The following is a 12,650-nucleotide window of genomic DNA, read 5'->3' as shown; positions in this document are numbered from 1 at the left end:
ACTTTTTTTCTTTGTAAAAGCATGCTATAGAGACACCAGATATGAGTGGCAAAGTACACTTGCTGAGGTTGGCAGAGCACACGCTGAAGGCCTGACAACCGCTTTAAGGACACTGACTGCTATTAGCTTACACTGAAAAACTTTTTTTCTTTGTAAAAGCACGCTATAGAGACACCAGATATGAGTAGCAAAGTACACTTGCTGAGGTTTGCAGAGCCCACGCTGAAGGCCTGACACCCGCTTTAAGGACACTGACTGCTATTAGCTTACACTGAAAAACTTTTTTTCTTTGCAAAAGCATGCTATAGAGATACCAGATATGAGTGGCAAAGTACACTTTCTGAGGTTGGCAGAGCACACGCTGAAGGCCTGACACCCGCTTTAAGGACACTGACTGCTATTAGCTTACACTGAAAAACTTTTTTTCTTTGTAAAAGCACGCTATAGAGACACCAGATATGAGTGGCAAAGTACACTTGCTGAGGTTGGCAGAGCACACGCTGAAGGCCTGACACCCGCTTTAAGGACATTGACTGCTACTATCTTACACTGAAAAACTTTTTTTCTTTGTAACAGCACGCTATAGAGACACCATATATGAGTGGCAAAGTACACTTGCTGAAGTTGGCAGAGCAGACGCTGAAGGCCTGACACCCGCTTTAAGGACACTGACTGCTATTAGCTTACACTGAAAAACTTTTTTTCTTTGTAAAAGCACGCTATGGAGACAACAGATATGAGTGGCAAAGTACACTTGCTGAGGTTGGCAGAGCACACGCTGAAGGCCTGACACCCGCTTTAAGGACACTGACTGCTATTAGCTTACACTGAAAAACTTTTTTTCTTTGTAAAAGCACGCTATAGTGACACCAGATATGAGTGGCAAAGTACACTTGCTGAGGTTGGCAGAGCACACGCTGAAGGCCTGACACCCGCTTTAAGGACACTGACTGCTATAAGCTTACACTGAAAAACTTTTTTTCTTTGTAAAAGCACGCTATAGAGACACCAGATATGAGTGGCAAAGTACACTTGCTGAGGTTGGCAGAGCACACGCTGAAGGCCTGACACCCGCTTTAAGGACACTGACTGCTATTATCTTACACTGAAAAACTTTTTTTCTTTGTAAAAGCACGCTATAGAGACACCAGATATCAGTGGCAAAGTACACTTGCTGAGGTTGGCAGAGCACACGCTGAAGGCCTGACACCTGCTTTAAGGACACTGACTGCAATTAACTTACACTGAAAAACGTTTTTGCTTTGTAAAAGCACGCTATAGAGACACCAGATATGAGTGGCAAAGTACACTTGCTGAGGTTGGCAGAGCACACGCTGAAGGCCTCACACGCGCTTTAAGGACACTGACTGCTATTAGCTTACACTGAAAAACGTTTTTTCTTTGTAAAGGCACGCTATAGAGACACCAGATATGAGTGGAAAAGTACACTTGCTGAGGTTGGCAGAGCAGACGCTGAAGGCCTGACACCCGCTTTAAGGACACTGACTGCTATTAGCTTACACTGAAAAACTTTTTTTCTTTGTAAAAGCATGCTATAGAGACACCAGATATGAGTGGCAAAGTACACTTGCTGAGGTTGGCAGAGCACACGCTGAAGGCCTGACACCCGCTTTAAGGACACTGACTGCTATTAGCTTACATTGAAAAACTTTTTTTCTTTGTAAAAGCACGCTATAGAGACACCAGATATGAGTGGCAAAGTACACTTGCTGAGGTTGGCAGAGCACACGCTGAAGGCCTGACACCTGCTTTAAGGACACTGACTGCTATTAGCTTACACTGAAAAACTTTTTTTCTTTGTAAAGGCACGCTATAGAGACACCAGATATGAGTGGAAAAGTACACTTGCTGAGGTTGGCAGAGCAGACGCTGAAGGCCTGACACCCGCTTTAAGGACACTGACTGCTATTAGCTTACATTGAAAAACTTTTTTTCTTTGTAAAAGCACGCTATAGAGACACCAGATATGAGTGGCAAAGTACACTTGCTGAGGTTGGCAGAGCACACGCTGAAGGCCTGACACCCTCTTTAAGGACACTGACTGCTATTAGCTTACACTGAAAAACTTTTTTTCTTTGCAAAAGCATGCTATAGAGATACCAGATATGAGTGGCAAAGTACACTTTCTGAGGTTGGCAGAGCACACGCTGAAGGCCTGACACCCGCTTTAAGGACACTGACTGCTATTAGCTTACACTGAAAAACGTTTTTTCTTTGTAAAGGCACGCTATAGAGACAACAGATATGAGTGGAAAAGTACACTTGCTGAGGTTGGCAGAGCACACGCTGAAGGCCTGACACCCGCTTTAAGGACAATGACTGCTATTAACTTACACTGAAAAACTTTTTTTCTTTGTAAAAGCACGCTATAGAGACACCAGATATGAGTGGGAAAGTACACTTGCTGAGGTTGGCAGAGCACACGCTGAAGGCCTGACACCCGCTTTAAGGACACTGACTGCTATTATCTTACACTGAAAAACTTTTTTTCTTTGTAAAAGCACGCTATAGAGACACCAGATATCAGTGGCAAAGTACACTTGCTGAGGTTGGCAGAGCACACGCTGAAGGCCTGACACCTGCTTTAAGGACACTGACTGCAATTAACTTACACTGAAAAACGTTTTTGCTTTGTAAAAGCACGCTATAGAGACACCAGATATGAGTGGCAAAGTACACTTGCTGAGGTTGGCAGAGCACACGCTGAAGGCCTCACACGCGCTTTAAGGACACTGACTGCTATTAGCTTACACTGAAAAACGTTTTTTCTTTGTAAAGGCACGCTATAGAGACACCAGATATGAGTGGAAAAGTACACTTGCTGAGGTTGGCAGAGCAGACGCTGAAGGCCTGACACCCGCTTTAAGGACACTGACTGCTATTAGCTTACACTGAAAAACTTTTTTTCTTTGTAAAAGCATGCTATAGAGACACCAGATATGAGTGGCAAAGTACACTTGCTGAGGTTGGCAGAGCACACGCTGAAGGCCTGACACCCGCTTTAAGGACACTGACTGCTATTAGCTTACATTGAAAAACTTTTTTTCTTTGTAAAAGCACGCTATAGAGACACCAGATATGAGTGGCAAAGTACACTTGCTGAGGTTGGCAGAGCACACGCTGAAGGCCTGACACCTGCTTTAAGGACACTGACTGCTATTAGCTTACACTGAAAAACTTTTTTTCTTTGTAAAGGCACGCTATAGAGACACCAGATATGAGTGGAAAAGTACACTTGCTGAGGTTGGCAGAGCAGACGCTGAAGGCCTGACACCCGCTTTAAGGACACTGACTGCTATTAGCTTACATTGAAAAACTTTTTTTCTTTGCAAAAGCATGCTATAGAGATACCAGATATGAGTGGCAAAGTACACTTTCTGAGGTTGGCAGAGCACACGCTGAAGGCCTGACACCCGCTTTAAGGACACTGACTGCTATTAACTTACACTGAAAATCTTTTTTTCTTTGTAAAGGCACGCTATAGAGACACCAGATATGAGTGGAAAAGTACACTTGCTGAGGTTGGCAGAGCACACGCTGAAGGCCTGACACCCGCTTTAAGGACAATGACTGCTATTAACTTACACTGAAAAACTTTTTGCTTTGTAAAAGCACGCTATAGAGACATCAGATATGAGTGGCAAAGTACACTTGCTGAGGTTGGCAGAGCACACGCTGAAGGCCTCACACGCGCTTTAAGGACACTGACTGCTATTAGCTTACACTGAAAAACTTTTTTTCTTTGTAAAGGCACGCTATAGAGACACCAGATATGAGTGGAAAAGTACACTTGCTGAGGTTGGCAGAGCAGACGCTGAAGCCTGACACCCGCTTTAAGGACACTGACTGCTATTAGCTTACATTGAAAAACTTTTTTTCTTTGTAAAAGCACGCTATAGAGACACCAGATATGAGTGGCAAAGTACACTTGCTGAGGTTGGCAGAGCACACGCTGAAGGCCTGACACGCGCTTTAAGGACACTGACTGCTATTAGCTTACACTGAAAAACTTTTTTATTCTTTGTAAAGGCACGCTATAGAGACACCAGATATGAGTGGCAAAGTGCACTTGCTGAAGTTGGCAGAGCACACGCTGAAGGCCTGACACCCGCTTTAAGGACACTGACTGCTATTAACTTACACTTAAAAACGTTTTTGCTTTGTAAAAGCACGCTATAGAGACACCAGATATGAGTGGCAAAGAACACTTGCTGAGGTTGGCAGAGCACACGCTGAAGGCCTGACACCCGCTTTAAGGACACTGACTGCTATTAGCTTACACTGAAAAACTTTTTTTCTTTGTAAAGGCACGCTATAGAGACACCAGATATGAGTGGAAAAGTACACTTGCTGAGGTTGGCAGAGCAGACGCTGAAGGCCTGACACCCGCTTTAAGGACACTGACTGCTATTAGCTTACATTGAAAAACTTTTTTTCTTTGTAAAAGCACGCTATAGAGACACCAGATATGAGTGGCAAAGTACACTTGCTGAGGTTGGCAGAGCACACGCTGAAGGCCTGACACTCGCTTTAAGGACACTGACTGCTATTAGCTTACACTGAAAAACTTTTTTATTCTTTGTAAAGGCACGCTATAGAGACACCAGATATGAGTGGCAAAGTGCACTTGCTGAGGTTGGCAGAGCACACGCTGAAGGCCTGACACCCGCTTTAACCCCTTAATGACCAAGCTTCTGGAATACAAGGGAATCATGACATGTCACACATGTCATGTGTCCTTAAGGGGTTAAGGACACTGACTGCTATTAACTTACACTGAAAAACGTTTTTGCTTTGTAAAAGTACGCTATAGAGACACCAGATATAAGTGGCAAAGTACACTTGCTGAGGTTGGCAGAGCACACGCTGAAGGCCTGACACCCGCTTTAAGGACACTGACTGCTATTAGCTTACACTGAAAAACGTTTTTTCTTTGTAAAGGCACGCTATAGAGACACCAGATATGAGTGGAAAAGTACACTTGCTGAGGTTGGAAGAGCACACGCTGAAGGCCTGACACCCGCTTTAAGGACACTGACTGCTATTAACTTACACTGAAAAACGTTTTTGCTTTGTAAAAGCACGCTATAGAGACATCAGATATGAGTGGAAAAGTACACTTGCTGAGGTTGGCAGAGCACACGCTGAAGGCCTCACACGCGCTTTAAGGACACTGACTGCTATTAGCTTACACTGAAAAACGTTTTTTCTTTGTAAAGGCACGCTATAGAGACACCAGATATGAGTGGAAAAGTACACTTGCTGAGGTTGGCAGAGCAGACGCTGAAGGCCTGACACCCGCTTTAAGGACACTGACTGCTATTAGCTTACACTGAAAAACTTTTTTTCTTTGTAAAAGCATGCTATAGAGACACCAGATATGAGTGGCAAAGTACACTTGCTGAGGTTGGCAGAGCACACGCTGAAGGCCTGACAACCGCTTTAAGGACACTGACTGCTATTAGCTTACACTGAAAAACTTTTTTTCTTTGTAAAAGCACGCTATAGAGACACCAGATATGAGTAGCAAAGTACACTTGCTGAGGTTTGCAGAGCCCACGCTGAAGGCCTGACACCCGCTTTAAGGACACTGACTGCTATTAGCTTACACTGAAAAACTTTTTTTCTTTGCAAAAGCATGCTATAGAGATACCAGATATGAGTGGCAAAGTACACTTTCTGAGGTTTGCAGAACACACGCTGAAGGCCTGACACCCGCTTTAAGGACACTGACTGCTATTAGCTTACACTGAAAAACTTTTTTTCTTTGTAAAAGCACGCTATAGAGACACCAGATATGAGTGGCAAAGTACACTTGCTGAGGTTGGCAGAGCACACGCTGAAGGCCTGACACCCGCTTTAAGGACATTGACTGCTACTATCTTACACTGAAAAACTTTTTTTCTTTGTAACAGCACGCTATAGAGACACCATATATGAGTGGCAAAGTACACTTGCTGAAGTTGGCAGAGCAGACGCTGAAGGCCTGACACCCGCTTTAAGGACACTGACTGCTATTAGCTTACACTGAAAAACTTTTTTTCTTTGTAAAAGCACGCTATGGAGACAACAGATATGAGTGGCAAAGTACACTTGCTGAGGTTGGCAGAGCACACGCTGAAGGCCTGACACCCGCTTTAAGGACACTGACTGCTATTAGCTTACACTGAAAAACTTTTTTTCTTTGTAAAAGCACGCTATAGTGACACCAGATATGAGTGGCAAAGTACACTTGCTGAGGTTGGCAGAGCACACGCTGAAGGCCTGACACCCGCTTTAAGGACACTGACTGCTATAAGCTTACACTGAAAAACTTTTTTTCTTTGTAAAAGCACGCTATAGAGACACCAGATATGAGTGGCAAAGTACACTTGCTGAGGTTGGCAGAGCACACGCTGAAGGCCTGACACCCGCTTTAAGGACACTGACTGCTATTATCTTACACTGAAAAACTTTTTTTCTTTGTAAAAGCACGCTATAGAGACACCAGATATCAGTGGCAAAGTACACTTGCTGAGGTTGGCAGAGCACACGCTGAAGGCCTGACACCTGCTTTAAGGACACTGACTGCAATTAACTTACACTGAAAAACGTTTTTGCTTTGTAAAAGCACGCTATAGAGACACCAGATATGAGTGGCAAAGTACACTTGCTGAGGTTGGCAGAGCACACGCTGAAGGCCTCACACGCGCTTTAAGGACACTGACTGCTATTAGCTTACACTGAAAAACGTTTTTTCTTTGTAAAGGCACGCTATAGAGACACCAGATATGAGTGGAAAAGTACACTTGCTGAGGTTGGCAGAGCAGACGCTGAAGGCCTGACACCCGCTTTAAGGACACTGACTGCTATTAGCTTACACTGAAAAACTTTTTTTCTTTGTAAAAGCATGCTATAGAGACACCAGATATGAGTGGCAAAGTACACTTGCTGAGGTTGGCAGAGCACACGCTGAAGGCCTGACACCCGCTTTAAGGACACTGACTGCTATTAGCTTACATTGAAAAACTTTTTTTCTTTGTAAAAGCACGCTATAGAGACACCAGATATGAGTGGCAAAGTACACTTGCTGAGGTTGGCAGAGCACACGCTGAAGGCCTGACACCTGCTTTAAGGACACTGACTGCTATTAGCTTACACTGAAAAACTTTTTTTCTTTGTAAAGGCACGCTATAGAGACACCAGATATGAGTGGAAAAGTACACTTGCTGAGGTTGGCAGAGCAGACGCTGAAGGCCTGACACCCGCTTTAAGGACACTGACTGCTATTAGCTTACATTGAAAAACTTTTTTTCTTTGTAAAAGCACGCTATAGAGACACCAGATATGAGTGGCAAAGTACACTTGCTGAGGTTGGCAGAGCACACGCTGAAGGCCTGACACCCTCTTTAAGGACACTGACTGCTATTAGCTTACACTGAAAAACTTTTTTTCTTTGCAAAAGCATGCTATAGAGATACCAGATATGAGTGGCAAAGTACACTTTCTGAGGTTGGCAGAGCACACGCTGAAGGCCTGACACCCGCTTTAAGGACACTGACTGCTATTAGCTTACACTGAAAAACGTTTTTTCTTTGTAAAGGCACGCTATAGAGACAACAGATATGAGTGGAAAAGTACACTTGCTGAGGTTGGCAGAGCACACGCTGAAGGCCTGACACCCGCTTTAAGGACAATGACTGCTATTAACTTACACTGAAAAACTTTTTTTCTTTGTAAAAGCACGCTATAGAGACACCAGATATGAGTGGGAAAGTACACTTGCTGAGGTTGGCAGAGCACACGCTGAAGGCCTGACACCCGCTTTAAGGACACTGACTGCTATTATCTTACACTGAAAAACTTTTTTTCTTTGTAAAAGCACGCTATAGAGACACCAGATATCAGTGGCAAAGTACACTTGCTGAGGTTGGCAGAGCACACGCTGAAGGCCTGACACCTGCTTTAAGGACACTGACTGCAATTAACTTACACTGAAAAACGTTTTTGCTTTGTAAAAGCACGCTATAGAGACACCAGATATGAGTGGCAAAGTACACTTGCTGAGGTTGGCAGAGCACACGCTGAAGGCCTCACACGCGCTTTAAGGACACTGACTGCTATTAGCTTACACTGAAAAACGTTTTTTCTTTGTAAAGGCACGCTATAGAGACACCAGATATGAGTGGAAAAGTACACTTGCTGAGGTTGGCAGAGCAGACGCTGAAGGCCTGACACCCGCTTTAAGGACACTGACTGCTATTAGCTTACACTGAAAAACTTTTTTTCTTTGTAAAAGCATGCTATAGAGACACCAGATATGAGTGGCAAAGTACACTTGCTGAGGTTGGCAGAGCACACGCTGAAGGCCTGACACCCGCTTTAAGGACACTGACTGCTATTAGCTTACATTGAAAAACTTTTTTTCTTTGTAAAAGCACGCTATAGAGACACCAGATATGAGTGGCAAAGTACACTTGCTGAGGTTGGCAGAGCACACGCTGAAGGCCTGACACCTGCTTTAAGGACACTGACTGCTATTAGCTTACACTGAAAAACTTTTTTTCTTTGTAAAGGCACGCTATAGAGACACCAGATATGAGTGGAAAAGTACACTTGCTGAGGTTGGCAGAGCAGACGCTGAAGGCCTGACACCCGCTTTAAGGACACTGACTGCTATTAGCTTACATTGAAAAACTTTTTTTCTTTGCAAAAGCATGCTATAGAGATACCAGATATGAGTGGCAAAGTACACTTTCTGAGGTTGGCAGAGCACACGCTGAAGGCCTGACACCCGCTTTAAGGACACTGACTGCTATTAACTTACACTGAAAATCTTTTTTTCTTTGTAAAGGCACGCTATAGAGACACCAGATATGAGTGGAAAAGTACACTTGCTGAGGTTGGCAGAGCACACGCTGAAGGCCTGACACCCGCTTTAAGGACAATGACTGCTATTAACTTACACTGAAAAACTTTTTGCTTTGTAAAAGCACGCTATAGAGACATCAGATATGAGTGGCAAAGTACACTTGCTGAGGTTGGCAGAGCACACGCTGAAGGCCTCACACGCGCTTTAAGGACACTGACTGCTTTTAGCTTACACTGAAAAACTTTTTTTCTTTGTAAAGGCACGCTATAGAGACACCAGATATGAGTGGAAAAGTACACTTGCTGAGGTTGGCAGAGCAGACGCTGAAGCCTGACACCCGCTTTAAGGACACTGACTGCTATTAGCTTACATTGAAAAACTTTTTTTCTTTGTAAAAGCACGCTATAGAGACACCAGATATGAGTGGCAAAGTACACTTGCTGAGGTTGGCAGAGCACACGCTGAAGGCCTGACACGCGCTTTAAGGACACTGACTGCTATTAGCTTACACTGAAAAACTTTTTTATTCTTTGTAAAGGCACGCTATAGAGACACCAGATATGAGTGGCAAAGTGCACTTGCTGAAGTTGGCAGAGCACACGCTGAAGGCCTGACACCCGCTTTAAGGACACTGACTGCTATTAACTTACACTTAAAAACGTTTTTGCTTTGTAAAAGCACGCTATAGAGACACCAGATATGAGTGGCAAAGAACACTTGCTGAGGTTGGCAGAGCACACGCTGAAGGCCTGACACCCGCTTTAAGGACACTGACTGCTATTAGCTTACACTGAAAAACTTTTTTTCTTTGTAAAGGCACGCTATAGAGACACCAGATATGAGTGGAAAAGTACACTTGCTGAGGTTGGCAGAGCAGACGCTGAAGGCCTGACACCCGCTTTAAGGACACTGACTGCTATTAGCTTACATTGAAAAACTTTTTTTCTTTGTAAAAGCACGCTATAGAGACACCAGATATGAGTGGCAAAGTACACTTGCTGAGGTTGGCAGAGCACACGCTGAAGGCCTGACACTCGCTTTAAGGACACTGACTGCTATTAGCTTACACTGAAAAACTTTTTTATTCTTTGTAAAGGCACGCTATAGAGACACCAGATATGAGTGGCAAAGTGCACTTGCTGAGGTTGGCAGAGCACACGCTGAAGGCCTGACACCCGCTTTAACCCCTTAATGACCAAGCTTCTGGAATACAAGGGAATCATGACATGTCACACATGTCATGTGTCCTTAAGGGGTTAAGGACACTGACTGCTATTAACTTACACTGAAAAACGTTTTTGCTTTGTAAAAGTACGCTATAGAGACACCAGATATAAGTGGCAAAGTACACTTGCTGAGGTTGGCAGAGCACACGCTGAAGGCCTGACACCCGCTTTAAGGACACTGACTGCTATTAGCTTACACTGAAAAACGTTTTTTCTTTGTAAAGGCACGCTATAGAGACACCAGATATGAGTGGAAAAGTACACTTGCTGAGGTTGGAAGAGCACACGCTGAAGGCCTGACACCCGCTTTAAGGACACTGACTGCTATTAACTTACACTGAAAAACGTTTTTGCTTTGTAAAAGCACGCTATAGAGACATCAGATATGAGTGGAAAAGTACACTTGCTGAGGTTGGCAGAGCACACGCTGAAGGCCTCACACGCGCTTTAAGGACACTGACTGCTATTAGCTTACACTGAAAAACGTTTTTTCTTTGTAAAGGCACGCTATAGAGACACCAGATATGAGTGGAAAAGTACACTTGCTGAGGTTGGCAGAGCAGACGCTGAAGGCCTGACACCCGCTTTAAGGACACTGACTGCTATTAGCTTACACTGAAAAACTTTTTTTCTTTGTAAAAGCATGCTATAGAGACACCAGATATGAGTGGCAAAGTACACTTGCTGAGGTTGGCAGAGCACACGCTGAAGGCCTGACAACCGCTTTAAGGACACTGACTGCTATTAGCTTACACTGAAAAACTTTTTTTCTTTGTAAAAGCACGCTATAGAGACACCAGATATGAGTAGCAAAGTACACTTGCTGAGGTTTGCAGAGCCCACGCTGAAGGCCTGACACCCGCTTTAAGGACACTGACTGCTATTAGCTTACACTGAAAAACTTTTTTTCTTTGCAAAAGCATGCTATAGAGATACCAGATATGAGTGGCAAAGTACACTTTCTGAGGTTTGCAGAACACACGCTGAAGGCCTGACACCCGCTTTAAGGACACTGACTGCTATTAGCTTACACTGAAAAACTTTTTTTCTTTGTAAAAGCACGCTATAGAGACACCAGATATGAGTGGCAAAGTACACTTGCTGAGGTTGGCAGAGCACACGCTGAAGGCCTGACACCCGCTTTAAGGACATTGACTGCTACTATCTTACACTGAAAAACTTTTTTCTTTGTAACAGCACGCTATAGAGACACCATATATGAGTGGCAAAGTACACTTGCTGAGGTTGGCAGAGCAGACGCTGAAGGCCTGACACCCGCTTTAAGGACACTGACTGCTATTAGCTTACACTGAAAAACTTTTATTCTTTGTAAAAGCACGCTATAGAGACAAGAGATATGAGTGGCAAAGTACACTTGCTGAGGTTGGCAGAGCACACGCTGAAGGCCTGACACCCGCTTTAAGGACACTGACTGCTATTAGCTTACACTGAAAAACTTTTTTTCTTTGTAAAAGCACGCTATAGTAACACCAGATATGAGTGGCAAAGTACACTTGCTGAGGTTGGCAGAGCACACGCTGAAGGCCTGACACCCGCTTTAAGGACACTGACTGCTATAAGCTTACACTGAAAAACTTTTTTTCTTTGTAAAAGCACGCTATAGAGACACCAGATATGAGTGGCAAAGTACACTTGCTGAGGTTGGCAGAGCACACGCTGAAGGCCTGACACTCGCTTTAAGGACAATGACTGCTATTAACTTACACTGAAAAACGTTTTTGCTTTGTAAAAGCACGCTATAGAGACATCAGATATGAGTGGCAAAGTACACTTGCTGAGGTTGGCAGAGCACACGCTGAAGGCCTCACACGCGCTTTAAGGACACTGACTGCTATTAGCTTACACTAAAAAACTTTTTTTCTTTGTAAAGGCACGCTATAGAGACACCAGATATGAGTGGAAAAGTACACTTGCTGAGGTTGGCAGAGCAGAAGCTGAAGCCTGACACGCGCTTTAAGGACACTGACTGCTATTAGCTTACACTGAAAAACTTTTTTATTCTTTGTAAAGGCACGCTATAGAGACACCAGATATGAGTGGCAAAGTGCACTTGCTGAGGTTGGCAGAGCACACGCTGAAGGCCTGACACCCGCTTTAAGGACACTGACTGCTATTAACTTACACTTAAAAAGTTTTTGCTTTGTAAAAGCACGCTATAGAGACACCAGATATGAGTGGCAAAGAACACTTGCTGAGGTTGGCAGAGCACACGCTGAAGGCCTGACACCCGCTTTAAGGACACTGACTGCTATTAGCTTACACTGAAAAACTTTTTTTCTTTGTAAAGGCACGCTATAGAGACACCAGATATGAGTGGAAAAGTACACTTGCTGAGGTTGGCAGAGCAGACGCTGAAGGCCTGACACCCGCTTTAAGGACACTGACTGCTATTAGCTTACATTGAAAAACTTTTTTTCTTTGTAAAAGCATGCTATAGAGACACCAGATATGAGTGGCAAAGTACACTTGCTGAGGTTGGCAGAGCACACGCTGAAGGCCTGACAACCGCTTTAAGGACACTGACTGCTATT

This window comes from Pelobates fuscus, chromosome 1, assembly GCF_036172605.1.
Source record: "Pelobates fuscus isolate aPelFus1 chromosome 1, aPelFus1.pri, whole genome shotgun sequence".
NCBI lineage: Eukaryota > Metazoa > Chordata > Amphibia > Anura > Pelobatidae > Pelobates > Pelobates fuscus.
Note: the sequence above shows the minus strand (reverse complement) of the source record.